We start from the raw sequence: 20,747 nt of genomic DNA, 5'->3' as shown, positions 1-20,747 counted from the left end.
TCCTTCTGGGTGAAATGTGCTCTATGAATTATAAGACCATCATCATTAACAACTGGCAAAAGGCCCCTTTGGTTTCTCCTGGATGGCTAGAGGATTATATTGTGAGTGAGTGAGTGTGTGTGTGTGTGTGTGTGTGTGTGTGTATAGTTCAACTGACCTCATTTGACAAAAGGTAAGAATTGGTTAAAGGGGACAGATTCTTTGGACCCTTTGACTAAGTAGAAGCTGGCACACTTTAGAATGAAAGGATGGCATCCCTCTCCTATAAAATAATGCTTCAAGGGCATGAGGGGGAGAAATAGAATCAAAAGAGAATGGGAAAATTGGAAGTACTTAAATCAACTTCAACCTTTAACTACATCTATCCATACATTCTTATCTATGTATCTAAAAGAATCAAGTTTAATCCAAGATAAAGTTGCTACATAACCTAGTAACATATTACATTTATACATTGCTTTATAATTTATGCGGTAATTTTATATGCACTATTGCATATAAATGTATGCAAATGTATTGCATAAATTTGATCCTCCTATATACTTCTTGAAGTAGGCAGATCCATTGTTATTATTGCCATTTTACAGAAGAGGAAACAGAGTCAGTGAGTACAAATAACTTACTTTGAATAGCCAATAAGTGTTAGAGGTAGGATTAATATCTGTCTTTTGAATGGTCATCTAAGGCACTTTACACAACACTACCTTTTTCATACACTTTAGTTTTGTTGCTGTCATTGTTCTCATTGTTAGTTTGATCCACACTTGTGGTCTCATTACTGATGAGAATTCCCAGTATGGAAATGCCCTTTTAATTCAGGTTGGCAACTTACCTGCAACTTATAGTATCAGAGAATTGTCTACAGCACTGAGGTTCTAAGAATTTTGTCCATGATCAAACAGCTAGTTCGTGTCAGATTACTACTTTAATTTTTGAACTACTAAAATAATACAACCAAGCCAAAAAGATCTGATAATATTTGCATTATCTTGGGCAAGTCACTTAACTTCTGTCTGCTTCAGATTTTTCATTTGTAAAACTGGGAATAATTTTGTAAACTTTAAAGTATCACAAAATACAAGCTATTATTATAACTGCGATTTATATAGCATTTCACAGTTTGCAAATATTAAATACATATATGTACATTATATATATGTATATGTTTATATGTAGTATATATATATGTGTATAGAACAACAACAGTTTATTGAATTTTCATCTTATTCCAATTTGCATCTGCTGTTCTGCCTGGTCTCAATATCAAGAAACAAAATACCCCTCTAAGGATAAACTTATAACTTTTACTACCATGCTAGTACCTCAAGCCTTATGGACCCCTCCTCCCTCAGCCTCTTTTCCTCTCTGATTGAAGTGTTGGAGGTCAGAGTACCAAACTTCCCAATGCCTTCCCCTATAGATGGTAGAAACTGAATTCCAGCTTCGCATGGCTTCAGCTTCATGAAATAAAATGCCCTTTCCAGCCATGTATCCCCTGGCTTTGCCTTATCTCTCCTGCCTCATTTCCTGTGTTGTCTTCCCTTTTAGATTGTAAACTCCTTGAGGACGGGAACTGTCGTTTTATTAATTGTATCTCCAGCTCTTAGCACAGTGTCTGGAAACATAGCAGGTGCTCAATACATATTTATTAGATTGGATATATTATATATATAATACATATGCATATATAATACACATAAATCTAAGATAATTTTGTGGAATATATAATACAAGGTTTTTGTTTTTCATTAAAATTAAGGAAACTGAGTTTCTCTAAGATCATAATAGAACAGGTGACAAAACTCAGATACAAACACTGTTATTCTGATTTAAATTCTTGAGCTCTTTCCCATATAACATAACTGCCTTCTTCATAGCCTACTTTTGTCACCACAAATTAATCATTTAGCAAAAGTTGTACTATATCATTGATATAATAACAAATTTAGAGTGGGTTTGCTTCTTTATAAACAATATTGGCAAACTATTTGAGGAAAAGCATTGTGGTTCAACTTCAAAAATTTTTTTTTGTCTTTCAAAAGTTCTTTGACAGTAACGGATCTGTCAGCTAGTAGTTAGAATTATTGACAGTGGAAAAGGTTTCTCTTGGTCTCTCTTGTTCCCCTAATCCACTACCCCCATTCCCCCCCTCCTTGTATTCATTACTAGCTGTTCGGCATACAATGCTCTGTCCACTAAGGCAGTAAGCTTGGCTCTCTGCCTTCTCACTTGGGTATGGGACCAATAGCAGCAATAATTGGTGCAACGGGACCTTTACTCTCATTCTGGAATTTTTCCTTCCTCCTAAGCAAAGTCACTAAAGGTCATTTCCATATAAATGCTTATTGAGGCCAGAGAGGAGGGGTGGGGGGGATACCCATAACTTTAAAATCCAACCTTGTCCAAGGAAAGATTCAATGGATCAAGTCCCTGCTGTTCATCTTTTACACTGGTAACCAAACAGAGACTACAATCCAAAAGAATGTATGTCAATAGATGTCAGAACCATTCTTTTATATTAAGAGCAATTCTTGGATTTGTTCTGTCTTAGGTCCAGAGAACCAGAGCTCAAGAAACATCAGCTGGGCTGGCACAGTTCTGATTTCTTTCATATCCCCCTTGTCAACAGTTTGAAAGTGAGATGGCTAATTTTGTGCCTGACAAGAAAGGATGGATCATTTTCTCAGATGCTGCTATCAGCAGAGTCAGTGCTGGTACACTCTCGGAGGGAGTCCCTGAACTACAGGTTACTGGCAGGCAGACAAACACTCACTGACAGCCATTTGTGACCAACTATGAAACACCATCTGCTGTAGATGGGGGAAGGAACGTCTCCAGCAAGTGATACCACTGTGCAGAATGATTTTTCTGTGTTGACACTCAGCAGTCTTTAGATAGCCCTAAAGGAGGAGTCAATTTTGTGTTCCTAGATAGTATGTATAATGTGTGTGTGTGTGTGTGTGTGTGTGTGCGCGCGCGCATGGTGTATGTTGATGGTTTGGAGTAGAGTTCTCTTTGCATAAGAATATGCTATAACTGAAACATTAGATCCAGCATTATGACACATAAGAAGCAAGTACAATCTGGAATTGAACCCATGTTCTTTAAAAGACTTGAGTCAAATTGTATAAGTCACCATGTGGACTTTTTGAGGGACGAGACCTAAGTGACAAGACTGACTTCGTCTTTTTCTTGGTTGTTTAAGATTTGAAATCTTGTTGTCCCTGAATCCCCAGGCTTGCCACTTCAACCAGGAATGCTGCTAAGAATCAGTTCAAGATGTATGTCCATAGTAGTCCAGTTTTTTCTAAAAACAGTAATGACTTCAGGAGAAGCAAAGATTTCAAGCTGGATAAAGGGCACTCTAAGCTGCATAGGAAGAAAGAAGCCTATTTCCCTCCCCTTCTCATTAACTTAAATAATAAGGCACATAGCCAAATGCATATGCCAATTTTTCCCCTCTGGTCCTAAGACAAGGTTTTCATTTTTAGAAGTCTTATTAGTCCTGTATCTCATGATTAAATAATGAGAGTTGGACTCAAAGTATCTGAAGTTCAGCTGATGTTGCATTTATCCTTATGGGCCCTGGCAGCTCATAAAACAAAATGTTTTAAAGCCAAGAATGCAGCAAGGAAGAAGGGAAGGAAGAAAAAGGAAATAAAGAAAGATAAGAAAGGAGAGAAGCAAAAGGAAGGATATGAGAGAAGAAAAGAGAAAGAAAGAGGGAGGGATGAGATGGAAGAAAGGAAGGGAGAAAGAAGATGACATTAAGGGAAGACGGAAGACAGAAAGGAGAAAAAAAGAGGAGAGGAGAGAGGAGAGGAGAATAGAGGACAGGAGGGGAGGGGAGAGAAGAAAGGAAGAAAAAGAAATTAAGAGGAAGAAGGCACAAAGGAAAGGGGATGGGGGGAGATGGGAGAGGAGAGGAGAAGAAAAGAGAGGAGGGGAAGGACCATAAAGGAAGAAGATGGGGAAGAGAGAGAGGGAGGGGAAGAGGGGAAGAAGGAGAGGGAAAAGGAGAGAAGGGGGAAAGGAGGGGAGAGATGAGAAGGGAGAACAGAGAGTAGGGATAGGAAAGAGAAAGAAGCGAAGAGATAGAAAGGAAAAGGAAGAGGAGAGTAAGAGAAAGGACAAAAATAAAAAGAAGAAAAATTGATATTATAATCTTTTTGTGGTACTGAGACAAAAAAAATTACTAGAGTTTGAGCTTTTTTACACCTCTAGATGAATGATATTTTTATAAGAAGTGCCCCAGTGTTGGCCCCATGTGGATATATATTTTTTTCATTCCATAAAAGTTCTAGTTAGAATGAGCACACAGAAAAAAAATCTAGCCTGGTGGCTTCCCTAGGATAGCTTCAGTTACTTTCTAAAGAAAATGGATGGTCTCCATTGCCTTTGCATATCCCATGACAGAAGTGGGTTGCACAAGCGGAAATCCAATAAGCTCAAGTGACCTATGATAATGATGAATCCGTAACATCATTGCAATCTGTGCTGTGGCAGGAGGAGTTGTTGGAGGGTAGCAACTCAGTCCCTTTATGAGTCACATTACACGAGGGAGCTTCTGTGACCTGCCCATGGGAACATAACAAACCAGTGACATGGGAGTGAGGTGTGGGAGGGGAGGAACACAAGGGGACTGGGAGGAAGTGCCTTATGATTTAAATATGCTTTCACTTATGGCTGTGCAATATGAAAAAGAAATCTAAACATTTGTCTGTAGAATCAGGTGATGATTGGCCCTCTGCTGTCTCAAGGGGGGCAGGAAAATGGTCCATGCACCTGCCACCTAATTCAGTTTAAAACCTGACACATTTACCAAGAGTGGGCTGGCATAATGAAGTTCATTCAGCCTGTCAGTGGAGTCAATAACTTATCCCCAACTGCTTTTGTTTCAGGGGCGGCAGTGCCTCTGATCAGGCTGAGGTGCTTATTCAAGTAAAATTTATTTTCAATTGCTGCCTATAATGCAACTGGCACAAGCCTGCCTTTGACAGAAGCTTTTGCTCAAGGCTAAACTATTGTTAAAGTTGGTGTCCATTGTCTGGGGGCTTTGATCTGTCAAAGCAGCTTAACAAGCTGGTTAAAAACTGTTTCAGATAACAGGTGTGTCCTTTGAGGACTCAGGGACATTTTTCAGTCCCTTTAAAAGACTGGTTCAGGGTCTGACTAAAATTTACATGCTAGTTGGTGGTGATAGATGTAAAGCAGTTTAAAAACAAGAAACAGAGATTTAATGTCTTTACTTCCATGCATATCTGCAAGCATCCCCTTTTAAGAGTCAGAGATTTAAGAGTCCTGCTTTTTGTTTTGGTTTGTTTTGCTTTGTGGTTTTTTTTTTTTTCCTCCTGAAACCAATCAAGTGTAAAATTATTTGTATGGAGATTTTCAGGAAATTCGAATCAGTGTTAAATGCTCACCAGAGGTATGACTACAGCCTCTCTGTCAATCCTGCACCACTTTAAGGACTAATATAAACCCTTCTACCGATGACTACACATTCATCTGTATACCCAGTCCATAGCAAAGGTCTTGTAAATTCCTGAAAGAGCAAGACTATAGAAAATGACATTAGACAAAAATGCCAAAAAGGCAGTGGGAGGAAACGTATTCATTTTCTAAACTACCTTCCCAGATGAACTGGATAGCCATAAGAAATGTTCACAGACTTGATTGATGCGTTAAACATCCTTGTTCATTTGCTTCATTTAACATTCTGATTTTAATCCACTTGCTCTCAAATTCATATTACTTGTCAGTGGCTGACTTCCCAAAGACTCCTCCTTTTGGTTCTAGAAAGACTTCTGCCAGTTAAGAGAAAATGGTGCTGAAGCCAAAGGACCCAATTATAAAATCAGATCCCTGAGACCTTCCTTATTCTTCTTCTCTGTGTTTATTAAACATAGAGAAAATAATAGATTTGTAGGTATCCTTTGGGCTTTCAGACTTGGAGAACATTTTTTCCTTCATCCTACTCTTAATTATTAGAAAGTTTAACATTATCTCAAATGAAAGAGGAAAAGTTCAGATTAATTTGTTTATTCTAAGAATCCTATCAGAGCCATTAAAAAAAAGGAAAAAAGACATTAAAAAGGGAAGGAATGGGGACAAACAATGTTTGTTATGTTTGTTAAATATTTAGATTGCTTAATTTAGCATGCATGTTCTAAAAAGCTGTAACAAAAATTCACACCTTCCTACACAATCCTTTTAGTTCCTTATACATTGGGTGTTTGTGCAGATGCTTGTGAAAGTAATAATAAAATATATAAACTTAAAATCCTATCTTGGAAAAAGAAAAATAGAGAAATAGACTGGAGTGTTTCTGTATGTTTTTTAATCTTCCTAAGAAAATCATATGTAAATGAGATAAAAAAACTACAGACATTTCCTAAATTAGTTTTTTAGAGAATGTGAAGAAATTGAAAATAGAAACAAAGTGGGACATTTTTCTGCCAGGTTGTGGATTCCCTGGGACAAAAAGTAGAGGCCACATAAAATTTCTCTCAAGAAGACTAAAACTTATCTTTAATGCAAAATTCCTATTACACATGAAATCTGACATGAAATAAACTTTATATCTGAAGTAAATTCAATACAAAATGTTCAAATGGATTTTCCTTCTATGGTCTATTCAATCTCACAACCATTGATTAAGTACCTACTATGTTCAAAAAACCCAATATGATATAAAGTCATGGGGACACAATAACGAATATCAACACAAACCCTTACCTCAAGGAATTTACTGTCCAATTTAAGTGGTTATGGGGAGCAGGGGAAAGGGAATAGCACACAAATGATTCTGATGTAATGGAAGATATGTCAAGTGCAAGAGAATAGTTCAAACAAAATGCTCTGGGTAACTTAAAGAGGAAGAGATCTTTTGTGATAGGGGAGGGGAAGAAGAAAGAGCTAAGGGGAGATGGGGAAGCTTAATAGAAGAGGATACCATTTTGGGCCTCTAGAGGCATAGGGAAGACTTCAACAGAATATGACTCAAGGAGGGAATTCAATGCAGGAGTAAAAGATAGCATGACCAAAAACATGAAGTTGGCAGAAAGCATGATAAGAATGGGGGTAAAGACAACAATCATGTTGACCCATCATGTAGCATTTATAAAGCAATTTATGAGGCATTAATAGAAAGATGGGGCAGAGCCAGATTATGAGGGGACTTGACAGCTAGAATGAGGATCCTTTTTCAGATATGGTGATTGAATATGAGTCAATAAAAAGAATAACATTTTAAATTTGTGATTATTAATTATTCAGTCTCACATAATATTTTGAACTTTGATCATGCTCTTATATTCTTTTTTTGTCATTTAGTCTGCCATATTGGAAAAGTATCCTAAAGAGGTCTTTTTTTTTGTATAATTCATCTAGGTTATGTGCATTTGGAATGAGCTCATCAACATGTAAATAATTACTCAGACATTGTGATTAGGGAAACTGAACAATACTTCATGGGATTCCTCGCATCTTAAGAAACAGACTTCTGGACCAGCTAGGTGGTACAGGTAGGTGGATAGAGCACCAGCCCTGACGTTGGGAGGACCTGAGTTCAAATGTGGCCTCAGACACTTAATACTTCCTAGCTGTGTGACCTTAGGCAAGTCATTTACCCCCAAGTGCCTCAGCCAAAAAAAAAAAAGTTTAAGAAATGGGACTTCAAAAAGACTTATTGGTAATCCTCTCTTTTCTTTTCATATTGTCATAACCCATTCATTTCTCATGTGGCTGGGCTGTCATTCTGGACATCATCATTCCCTCCCGTCCCCGATACAGAAACTCATCTTCCTGAAAGATCATGTCAACTATGTGTGAACTTGGGCAAATAACTCATTTTTTCCCCTGGACATTACTTTCTTCATCTGTAGATGAAGAGAATTCCTTCCAGTTCTATGAACTGCACTAGTAGAATATTTTTCTGGTCTGCTGCTTTGTGCTTATAGTTCATAAAATATTAAAGGTAGATGTAATGTCATCTAGTTTTAACATTATCATTTTCCAGATGAAACTTAGGTATATAGCTATTAAACAACTTATTGGATAGAAAGAGTTCCCAAGAGTTTTATCTGAAAAGGTTTTATCTGATCTCCCTGGAAGAAATGTAGAATGTATCTTTAGGAAGAAAATTTAACAAGTTCCTGAGGAATTTTTCTTTCTGGATTAATGATTTCATTTCTATGACTTTTGAAATATATGGTAGTTAATAGAGTTACGGTGCATAATTTCATTAAATTATTAAATACAAGAAACAGGATAATCTAGAGTACCTGTCTCTTTAGAATAATTTTTTCCTTGCTGCTAGATTCAGGGCACATTAAAGAAAGATCATTTGTGATTCAAAAGCATCTTAGCCATGTTTAACACCTGTGTATTCAAAAATCTCTTCTAAAATTCTCCTCTCTCTCTCTACAATCCATGTCAACAAGGATAAGAGCTGAATTTTTTCTTCCTAATCATTTGTCCTTATTTTAGTGGGTATTTCTTATCACCTAGATCTAATTCAGTATTAAATGAATTCACTATATGATTTATGACTATATGTAATCAACAATAACACAAAAATACAAATAACTATTTGCAATATTTTGTTTGGAAAAAAATAACCAAAATCACCTACAGCCACCATTTTAACAAGTGACTTTTTACTTCTGGAAACCGAATTCTACCAGTCACTTCTCAAGAATCCTTCATCTTCTTAATAAGAAAAAAGATTAACATCATTCCATTAAAAATATTTCTCCATTTTCTTTCTTTCTGCCTTCTCTGATTCTCTAGCCACCATAGGAAAACAATCTTTCCTCAGACCTACTCCTTTAAGTTATCCTTTCTTCAAATAATCGTTGACAGTTGTTCCAAGAAAGAAATGTTTCTCATATTTTCTCTTTTTCTTCTCTATGGTTTTTTCAAACTCTCCATTAACTTTTTCCTTAGATTCTGAAAAAATACAAGCCCTAACTGCCAAATCCTAAATATACCATTTGATTCTCAAAGCTATAATAATAGCAATTAGAATAAGTAGAAGAAATTTTGAAATATTGTCCAAGAAGAAAATAAATGCAGCCAAAATAAAAAGGCTAGAGATTGTGGGAAAATATTTTGATAAAAGATCTCTGATAAAAATGTGGAATGAGACCTCATTTCTAAAATATAGAGAGAACTGATTCAAATTTATAAGCTCTTCAGTTGATAAATGGTCAAAGGATATGAACAGGCAATTTTCAAATGAAGAAATTAAAACCATTTCTAGTCATATAAAAAGGTGCTCTAAATCATTATTGATCAGAGAAATGCTAATTAAGACAACCCTTAAGTACCACTACATACCTCTCAGATTGGCTAAAATGACTGGAAAAGTTAATGAAGAATGTTGGAGGGGATGTGGGAAAACTGGGACACTGATACATTATTGGTGGAGTTGTGAATAGATCCAGCCATTCTGGAGAGCAATTTAGAACTACTCTCAAAAAGTTATGAAACTGTACATTCCCTTTGATCCAGCAGTATTTCTACTAGGCCTGTATCCCAAAGAGATCTTAAAGACAGGAAAGGGACGCACATATGAAAAAATGTTTGTGGCAGCCCTTTTGTAGTGGCAAGAATCTGTAAACTGAGTGGATGCTCATCAATTGGAGAATGGCTGAACAAGTTATGGTATATGAATGTTATGGAATATTATTGTTCTATAAGAAATGACCAGCAGGATGATTTTAGAAAGGTCTGGAGAGACTTACATGAATTGATGCTAAGTGAAATGAGCAAAACCAGATCATTATACACAGCAACAACAAGACTATATGACGATCAATTCTGATGGGCATGGCTCTAGTCAACAATGAGGTGGTTTAGACCAGTTCCAATAGTCTAGTGATGAAGAAAGCCATCTGCACCTAGAGAGGAGAAAGTGGGAATGGAATATGAACCACAACATAGAATTTTCACTCTTTTTATTGTTGTTTGCTTGCATTTTGTTTTCTTTCTCACATTTTTCCTTTTTGATCTGATTTTTCTTGTACAGCATGATATTTGTAGAAATATGTGTAGAGGAATTGCACATGTTTAATATATAGTGGATTATTCGCCAGTGGGGGAGGAGGTAAGAAGGGAGAGAAAAATTAAAACACAGTTTTGCAGGGGTGGATGTCAAAATTATCAATGTATATATTTTGAAAATAAAAAGCTATAATTTTAAAAAATGAAATTAATTATGACTTCCAAACTAAAAAAAAAAGTGGAATCAAAAGTCTATAGGGAATTAACACAAATCTGTAAGACTAAGAAGCATTCCTTACTAGATTAATGATAAAGGAGTATTAAATTATATTTCCTCCATAAGAATATGATCAACAATCATATAAATGTTTTAAATTATTAATGAAACACATGCAAATTTAAAGCACTCTAAGGTATCACCAGATATATGTCATACTAGCAATGAAAGAAAAAGTCAATGCTAATAAATATATGGGAAGATAGTTAAATTCATTGATTGGTAACAAATTGATATAACTCTTGAAAACAAATTAGAATTATACAATATAGTATACCAAACTATTCATACTCTTTGATCCATTGGACCCAGTAAAGCATTCATATCTCAAGGATGAGAAAGACAAAAAGCAGTCCCATATGTCCCCAAAATCTAGACAAAAATCATATACTCCATCATTTAGAGAATGGTTGGACAAATTGCACTATGTGTGTGTAGTGGAATATTATTGTGCTGTATGAATACGGAGTTAAGAATACATAAAGAAGTTATCAAAATAGAGGCAGATTTGTATGAACTGATACAGAGTGAAGAGAGCAGAACCAAGAGAATAATATATATAATTGCTACAGCTAAATAAATCAAAACAATTTTAAAGGCAAGAAAAATTCTGAAACACAGTGTATAAATAGTTACCATTTACTGGTGAAAATATATGATTGTATTTCTATTAACAAACTTTCCACTTTTGTAGTATGAAAATTATAATAATCACAATAGGCAGTTTTGGGATAGAAATATATATATATCAGAGGTGGTTTATTGGGAAGCTATGTGATAAAATGAAATGTATCAAATTTAGAGAGAAGCAGAAACAAAGGAGGCTAAAAAGAGGGAGATTTAGCATTGGAAGAACTGTCTGTTCATCTCCCCCTCCCATCTCTGTCTCTGTCTCTGTCTCTATCTTTCTTTCACACATGCACATCACACACACACACACACACACACACACACACAAGTATTCTGTTTTCTGGAAGGATGCCTAAGCAAACATTCTTGCAGCCCCAGAATGGTAGGGGATGGATGGAGGGAGCAGTCAAACAACAGAGGTTTTAGGTCAAACTGGAAGCTGCAGGAATATTCATTGACATTAAAGGAACATCTAGGGGAAAGAAGAGAAAAAATTCCAGACCAACAAAGGCATTCATGGACTGAGCAGAGTGGTTCTTGGATAAGAGAAAGATCTCCTTAGTCAATCAGATTCTAGGCTTAGGGACAGAGAAAGAATAAATCCTGGATCTTGTTCATCATTGGTAAATATGAGTTATGAGGATGGTAGAGGTTCAGGGAGATAATTCACTGATGATTCCCTGATGCTTTCCCCCTTTTCCAAACTCAAGGAAATAGGTGTATAACACAGGACATCTTACAAAAGAATATTTATTTCAGATTATACAAACAATCCCTCTAATGTTGTTCATAGTATTTAATTCTAGAAGAAGACCAATGGCATTGGGAGAATGATATCTTGACTTGCAAGTGAATTGGATTTAAAGGAAGGAAGGATACATAATCTTCCTATCTCCCTAAAGCACCCAATCCCTGGGTAAGGAAAGAATAGGTCCCATAGAGGTCATCTCTAGTAACGGAAAATGAGGACAAAACTAAACAGAACAGAAAAAAAAAATACCCCCAGCCCATTTCTCAGAGTCAGGGTCAAAAAGAGAGCAAGAAAAAGAAATTCTTTCTTTTTCATTGGTTCAGCTCATGGATTCCATGCTGGGCTCATCAGATAGAAGTCACCAAAAAGAGTGCAATTAAAAAGATGGTAGAAAAAAGAAAATGGCTCAACTTTTCCATTTTTGAAGACACAGTCAATCAAGGAGGCTATTCTCATCTATGGGTAGGGATGCAGTCCCTTCATGTTAACTAAACTTGGCCCGTTCAAAAGGCCAGCTTGGATTAAAGGTGTGTAGGAAGAGATAGATATCTGGGAGAGGACATGGCAAAATCAAATAGATATTTGTTTATTGTTTAACTGAAGGGGAATATTGTTTAACTGAAACCTTTAGTTGTTTCTTTGGGGGAGTGGAGAAAGAGTCACAAAGTAGCATTTTAAGTATAGAGCTGTGTATATTATAAATCTGAAACTCTTTGGGAAAGTAAGGTCCATTAAATAACAAAATTCACTTTTCCATAGATGCGTTCTGACTTTATCAATCTACTGAGAATCTAGAGAAGAGAAAGATTATTCTCTTCTCTTCCACTCTCTTCTAAAGCATAGTTTCAATTACACTTTCATATGAACAATGTCAAAGAGATCTAACAGATTTAGGTCTCACCAGATTTTTTTCCTGAAATTCTTCAGGATACTTGAAGAGAAGAGTATAGAGGTGATAACTTGCTGTTATTGTTATATTTACTAATATTATAACCATTATCTCTACTTAATAGATAAACTGAAGATCATTGATTTGAGGCCATGGAATTAAGAAGTGGCAGTCAGGACTTAAACTAAAATCAACTGTATTAGACCAGCATTTTTTCATTATTCCATTCCACCCAGAAAAATGGGGAGTCATGAATAGACAAAAATCTGTCTTTTAAAAATATTTTGAGGTTTTAATAAGTTGCAATCTTAGCATAAGTCAACTGTGTACTATTGCAACTCTAAAAATTAAAATATGAGACTTCATTGATGACACTGACAACAAAAATAACATTAACAATAACAATAAATAAGGCAAATTAACCACTCTTGACATTGTTCATATGAAAGTACAATTGAAACTAAAATTAACAAGGAAGTGTAATAGGGAGAGAATAATCTTGCTATCTTCTAGATTCTTAGTGGTTAAGGTCAGGGGACAATTGTAGAAAAAAACAGAATTATCCTGTACCTAAGCAAAGGACTCTCAAAACCAGCCAACTCAAGCCCAGGCTGTTTTCTTGACCAAGTATAGAATTAATTCATGGATTCCAAAGGATCTTAGGTTTTTATTTTTTTGAATGCATTCCAAAGAAGAGTTTTTCCTTTAAATTTGCAATTTAGGGGAAGAGTATATGGTTCAATGGAAAGTGTGTCAGATTTAGAGTTGGAGAATCTGCATTAAAATATTGGCTCTGCCACTTATTAGCTGTGGGACCTTGGACAAGTAATTTAACTTCTGTCCATCTCAGGTTCCTCTTGTGTAAAATGTTTAAGTAAGATTAGATAGCTTCTAAGGTCTATTCCAGCTCTATATGTATCATTCTTTGATCTGGGTTTGCATTCTGACCTTTCATTTAAGTCTGACCTGAGAGTTATTTTCTTTTTCTAAGCTTCCTTTCTTCTGTGTCTTCTCCTGAAGGGGCTGAAGCAGATAATCTTTAATGTTTCACCCATTTTAAACATCTTGTTTATCCTTCATATCTGTGTTGTGTAGACCAACTATTAAAAGTTTCTGTATTCATTTGTGAATAATTCCTGATGATATTCCTTCAATAGATTATATATATATATATATATATTCAACTTTTTATTTTCAACATTTTTGGAGCTCTGAGGATAGGGATTAGGGTTTTGATGGACAGAATTATCAAGGAAATAGCAAGAAAAAAAATGTGCGTTTTGTCATTTTTTTCAGTCATGTCTAACTTTCTGTGACCCCATTTTGGGGTTTTCTTTCAAAGATATTGGAGTGATTTGCCATTTCCTCTTCAGCTCATTTTGTGGATAAAGAAATGGAGATTAAGTTGAAATGAATGACTGATCAAGGGTCATACAGTTAGTAAGTATTCAAAGCTGAATTTGAACTCATGAAGGTGAAATCTTTTGACTCCAGGACTGATTCTCTATTTTGAGTCAATTCAACAGACATTCTAATACACACACACACACACACACACACACACACCCAAAGAATTTCTCATGCCTTCTGCACTGAGTCTACCTATTTAAGAGTTCTCTGTCACAAGATATTTTAATATATAACTCAATTCATTTAGCTACAGAACTGCTTTCTCTATTTAGGCAGACACATTTCTAAATTACCTAAATATTCCCAGTTTAATTTCATGCTTGTGGTTCCTTTAAAACAAATTACTTAGGCCAGGCTCACCCAACCAAAATTAAACTCAAGCAGCCTGTGGTGATTTTACCAGATAGAGGAAGGAAGGAGGGAGGATTAAGACATAGGATATATGTCTTTCTTTCTTCTCAAATCTAAAATCAAGCCAAGTTAGCCTTTCCTGTTCCTCACATGTCTTATCTCCCTATCTCTTCCCTGGCCAATGCCTATGCCTAGGATGCACTCTCTCTTTACCTTAGCCTCATAGAAATCCTCTCTTTCTTCAAGATGAAACTCAAGTACCATCACATGGATACTTCCTTGATACCTCTTAATTGCAAGTGCCCTCTCACAACTACTTTATATTTTAATCTCTCTAAATTTATTCTGTATTTATGCATGTATTTGTGCCCTCCAATTAGTAAATTCTCTGAGATTAGGATTATTTCATTCTTTTTATTCATATCCCCAGTACCTAATTTAGTGTCAGATACATATAGTAATTAATGGCTACTAAATATATGTTGATCAGTTTATTGAAAAGTGAATGTAAAAATTTATCAGCTAATTTGGCTCTAACAAATTCTCTCTCTCTCTCTCTCTCTCTCTCTCTCTCTCTCTCTCTCTCTTTTCTCTCTCTCTCTCAGGAACACTATTATTTTGTGATTTTAGGTTTTTCTTTTTTAAAGAAAACTCTTTACTACGATTTAGGGATTTTTTAAATAAAAAAAAAAGAACTGCATATAAGTAGTATATTCAAATTGTGCAGAATAAATAATCACCCTCAAGTTATTCCCTGTTTATTTTTGTTATACTATTTATTTTTTTCTTATCATTCTGTAATACTTTATTCTATCTCCATAGTATTACAATTATAGAAATCAAGATGATTGGGAAAAATTTAGAATTTGTTTTCCTCTTTTTTTTTTTTTTTTTTTTTTTGGCTTACGTAAGGGAAACAATGTGGTGAAACAAACCCAATTTAATTCTAAAATAAGAGTCTAAGGAGGTGTCCATTCTAATCATAAGAAAGAAGAAGGTTTAACAGAAACAGGTCACAGGATGGAATCAGTGGTTCAGGCTTTATCTCTTGTGAGAAGGAAATCTTTCAAGTCCTAAAAAATATTGGAGTTGTAGAAAATCCAATCCAGCCCATCCACACCAATCCTATGGACACAGAGCAGCATCTAGAAATTGACTACCGAAGCTCCGTGTTCTAGGTAGGATTATTTATCAACTATTTTGTTTTGTCTGCTTTTTGAATGGGTTAAACCCAGCTGTAACATTTGGGGACAAACCACATCTTCAATTAACAAAGAGTTTGCAGCACTCTATTTGAAAACTTCCCTCCCCCTGCAGAGATAGAGTAATTAACAGACCATTAAGTCGCTACTGCTCTATTGAGGGGGATTCCTTGCAGGTCATTTCTTTGAGAACTTTTGTTCTTGAAGGAAATTACTGGATTGTTTTATGTTTAGAACACCGCCTGGTGAACTCTGGTGCTGATATGCAGAGTTTCAGCAGCTCAAGGGACAACGGGGATGGGAGGGCAATCACTTGGATTCCGTTTAAGAAAGATCTTCTCCCACCCCTTTCTGCCCCCACCCCAACCCCGTCTTCTTCTTATTTTTTTTTCAGCAGTTCAAAGAAAAACGATTTGCTCATTTGGTAATAAGTGATGGGAGCATGAATTACTGTGATACTCCCAGACTTGGTCTTCATCTCAGTGTCAATAAATCTCTAACCTACTGCCCTGAAAACGAAGTCCGGTCGCAATTGCTGCCTTTTATTTCCATATTAATCAAAGGCATCTGCAACGCTCCCACTATCGTTTGCGGAGGGAAGAAAGGGGGAAACAGGCTAACAAAATAAAATGAAGGGACCGAGTTCAAAGCGTCAGCCCCCAAGGCTGGGGAGCAAAAGCATGACCAATACTGCAGAAATACCCACTTTAGCTCTGCTGTTGAATTTGCTCTGTGTGCGTGCGTGTGTGTTTGAATTAATGTATCAATCTTTCCTGTTTGCTTATTCCGGGTTTAGGAAAAAGTAAGGTGGTATCTTCGTACACCGGAAGGGCAAACATAGAACTTTTAAAAAGGTCTCCGCCCCAGGTTAAAAGGAATCTATACTCAGAAGGGGCATCTAGCATAACTCTGGGAAGAGAGAAGGTTTGGAGAGGGTTTCTATGACTGCTTGGATATCAGTTATACTAGAGCTTCTCAAAACCTACCTATTGATGTTTAAATTTCTAATTCTTGCTAGAGATAGCTTAAAGGAGTGGGGTGATCGCAGGTTACAGCTTCCCGATGATGTATATTATAGCTTTCCGCTCTGTCTTCAGGTCGCAGGGTCGGGGCAAAAGCTAGTGAAGACAGCGAGTGCGTGAAACTCTGAGGTGACCGAGCATATAAAAGAACTATGCACTACTGGGAAAAGTGGCCTGAATAGGTTTTATAATCTCTCAGAGGGGAACTCCACAGAATTTCCAGCGGAGTCTAAGAAAGGGGGAAAAAACATCCTAATGAGATGAGAGAGAGAGAGAGAGAGAGAGAGAGAGAGAGAGAGAGAGAGAGAGAGAGAGAGAGAGAGAGCGCCTAGCTTTATCCTTACTTTCATAGTAAGAGTAGGGAACCCACTAACCGCAGTATGGTCTCTTTGGACTTCTGATTACTTTCTGACCTTTGGAGTTGGAAGAGAGGGAATCCGATAGACTAACAGTGAAACGAAGTCAGTGGTTGTATATTTGAAGTGGTAGATACCAAGCCTACCTCTCACTTTGATCCCCAATGAACCAAAATGTTAAAGACAAATAAATGTAAAGGCATGGAATTAAATCTTATTTTTCTACAGTTATCCCAACTATAGATTTTTATAAATGTTTTGCAAAATTGGAAATATATAATCGTCATAGATCACGTGTACGTGACATTTTATACTTTACAGAGACTTAGATTGTTCCAAAATGATCTGGAAGGAGAGAAAAGTAAGGAATGACGACTAAGTCGTGCAGACTCCGAACGTTCGATTCTAGATTTTTTTTTTTCATGGTCCACATTTTTAGAGCTTTTCTGAGGTTCTTATTGTTCATTTTAATAATAAAGCGCTCTCTCTCTCTCTCTCTCTCTCGCTCTCTCTCCCTCTCCCTCTCCCTCTCCCTCTCCTTCTGCCTTTCCCTCTCCCTCTCTCTCTCCCCACACACAGACATACACAGCATCACCTTTCAGAGAATTTTCTCAGAGGGCCAATCCCTAACCCAATAGCCACAGTAATAGAGTGAGAGGAATGGGGGGGGGAGAGAAGGTTGAGAATGAATCCCCTAAATTACTCAGAACTTTCCTAACCCCATCTCGGTTTCGTAGGAACCAATAATGTAAAATCATTCTTGTTTGCTGGCCACAGAAGCAACCAGACCCAAGAGACTAAAAGAAGACTTGACATGGTTTAAATAAATCAACCCAAATAGATTGGTTATTGGACTGTGCCGGATTGGAAACTAGTATTTTTCTCGTTCAACTGGGCAGAGAGCTATTCCGTATTTGCTGGTAACTTCCCCAATGACCGAATATTTCCTGATTGTAAGCCTTCCTCGCTCCAATTCTTTAACCTATTTCTCCATAAGACCGAGCACATAAATGGACTCACAAAGAAAAAACAAAAACAAACAAACAAAAAACTCAACCACATGCACAATCACACTTACACACTCATACTAACACACACATTTCCTCTGGGTTTCGCGCAGAAATGAATGTGTAACTGTACTCAAAACCCGGAAAGGCATTTGGTACTATGTCTAGCCAGCAGAGAGAAATACTCTTTTCCTACTGTCCAGGACCTGGGAAAGTGCGGAGGAGCGAGAAGAGGGCTCAAGCACTCCTCTTTCTGCTTGATCTTCTCTCGCTCAATCTCTAACCCCTGCCTCCTAGTCCCGCTTCACTTCACTATTCCCCAGCTATGGGGAAAGTTTGGAAACCGAAAAGTATCTTTCTCTTAGCAGCAATGGGGCTGCAGACTTGTAGTGGAAGTTCCGGAACCGATTAGCCGAAAGTTTAATCAATCAATAGAAGATGGGGAACTCCATATAAATACATATTGATTGTATTGGGATATTTGTATGCTGTGTAGGTGTGCACATGAGTGTGTTTATGTATGTAACATATTTATGTGTTGGTAATTATCATGTGGGTGTATGTGTGGCTAATGCACTTAGTATATATACTGGTGATGTATACAGTATTTCTTATCAAGCAGTCAATGGACAATTCATAGGTATAATATTTGTCAGTATTTATATGCAGGTACCTATTTAACACTTGTTTCTCGCAAATGTTTTCTTTTACAAAATTCTTCCGCTGTCTTGTTATATTGTGATCGCTCTGCCCAGATAATAAGTCCAGAGCCCTGGGTACTGGTGAACAGTCAGGCTCGGAAGTCCGCTAAAATGGCTGGCTTCTTTGGAGTTTCGGTAACTATTGGCCCTCGTTCCCAAACGCTTCACGTTTACCCCTCTTGACAGGCCCCCTTCTCTCTTCCCCAACCCTTCTTCCTTTTTTTTCAGCGGCTCCAAGGCACTGCTTGGTAATAGGTCAAGGCCTTATCCCTAGAAGACCTTTGTGAATGTACAGCTTGGTAGAGTTGGTCTGGCACGTTTGGGAGAGATAATGATTTGTAGATTAAGATCCAAAGGGAAAATCTTGTAGAAGCTGGAGTAGGACCTAGAAGCAGAGTAGGCAGGCGTTTGAAGGTAGAAAAAGTTTCCTAAGGATAGGAAAAAATGCTAGGCTTGCTCACCTAGGCCTGTGAGTAAGTTTCCTTGAACTCCTTCTGGAGCGGCAAAGCAGAAAGTTTTTCTTCTACTTTGCATCACGGCAAATTTTCCCTAGCACATGGTAATTATTTAAGAAATGTTTGTTTATTAACTAAGAACCGGAGGCCCCTTTGCTACTGCCATTCCGTGCCCTTGTAGGGCCCAAAGAGTTGGACCTGCGGGTGTGAATAGGCTCTCCACAACAAAGTGAAAGTAATGAGACTATCCAATGCCAGCAGCGGAGCCTAGAATGAGGACCTAGAGGAGGGAGTGTGTTGTGTGTGTGTGTGGGGGGGGGGGGGGGATTGCAAAGGCTAATGTTGAATAATCGTCCACGCATATGTTTTGAAAAATAAAAAGCTTTAATAAAGGGGAAAAAATAGAATTAGGACCTAGAGCGGGATCTCCTAGGTCCCTGTACCTAGCTGCATCATAGACCCCAGCCATACTGCATTCACCAATAGAATTTTCTGTTGCATTTTGGAAAACACTAACTCACCCAACCCTTGGAAGGAACCTGCAGATTTTGCAATCCGAGTTTCCTTACCAGGATCCCATTCTAGCTGGAGAGATCTGGGGTGGTGGGGTGGGGGTGGTGTAAGAATCAAATGGAAATAAGGAAATGCTCTAAAATACATACAAAGGTGTATGTGTGTGTGTATATATGTGTGTGTAGACTATTTCCTTATATTTGCATATATACCTTTAAAATGAATATTTTTCCATATATACATTATATGTATATATTTATACATGCTTATTTGACTTTGGTATATTTTCACACTTGCCTAAGTGAGCAATGGACCAGTTGAAGCTGAAGATTGTGAGAAAGAAGGGACAGTAAAGCAATAGCTATGTTTTGGGAGGGAGAGAGGGAGAAGAGCAGGGAGAATTGGGAAAGAAATCTCTCTGGAACTTTGTGTAATTCTACCTGTGCTCTTAATAGTGAAGTTTATAGCCCTTCCTATGGGTCGGAATTCCATGTGCTAAACTGATTTAAAAAGAAAAAAAAAAAAAGGAGTTGTGAGGATTCCCTAACAATATGTCCCAGAAAAATTCTGTCCTTGTTGAACAGCTAAAAAAAAAAATGTCCCCTTGAAGTTGGGGGATATAACAAATGAGCCTAAAGCTTTTATCTCTGGGATGGGACTTTCTTCACACACACACACACACACACACACACACACACACACACCACTTCTGCTTATCTGACTTTTACAACTCTAACCTACACTTGAGCTAGTACCTTTTCCTTTTTTTTTTTTTGTAGTCAAGTCACTTTGTCCAAATAAGTTTAAGTCTTCGATTTTCAATCTTCACTTTTAAAAAATCAACTTAATTGGGTATGCATACAGTTCCATCATCATGTTCATAGGATCACAGATTTAGCCATAGATATTTAGGGACTAAAGAGTATAGCTACTTAGAACTTTTAAAGTAAGGAGAATTGGTATCATGAATTTTAGTTCCCTATTGCAAACTGGCTGGAAGCACTTTTCATTCTCTTTTTACTCTAAGTAAGGATAATGGCAAGTTATCTTGTCACGGAATGGATTCCATTGAAAATTTAATACTATCTTTAAATTATGGAAGTCAAAGGTACACAAACCCATGTATCAACCAAGCCTGCAATAGGTATTTACACTGAATTCACATCATTAAGTTA

The sequence above is a fragment of the Sarcophilus harrisii genome, chromosome 4 (genome assembly GCF_902635505.1).
Source record: "Sarcophilus harrisii chromosome 4, mSarHar1.11, whole genome shotgun sequence".
Lineage (NCBI taxonomy): Eukaryota > Metazoa > Chordata > Mammalia > Dasyuromorphia > Dasyuridae > Sarcophilus > Sarcophilus harrisii.
This window is presented reverse-complemented; position numbering follows the sequence as displayed.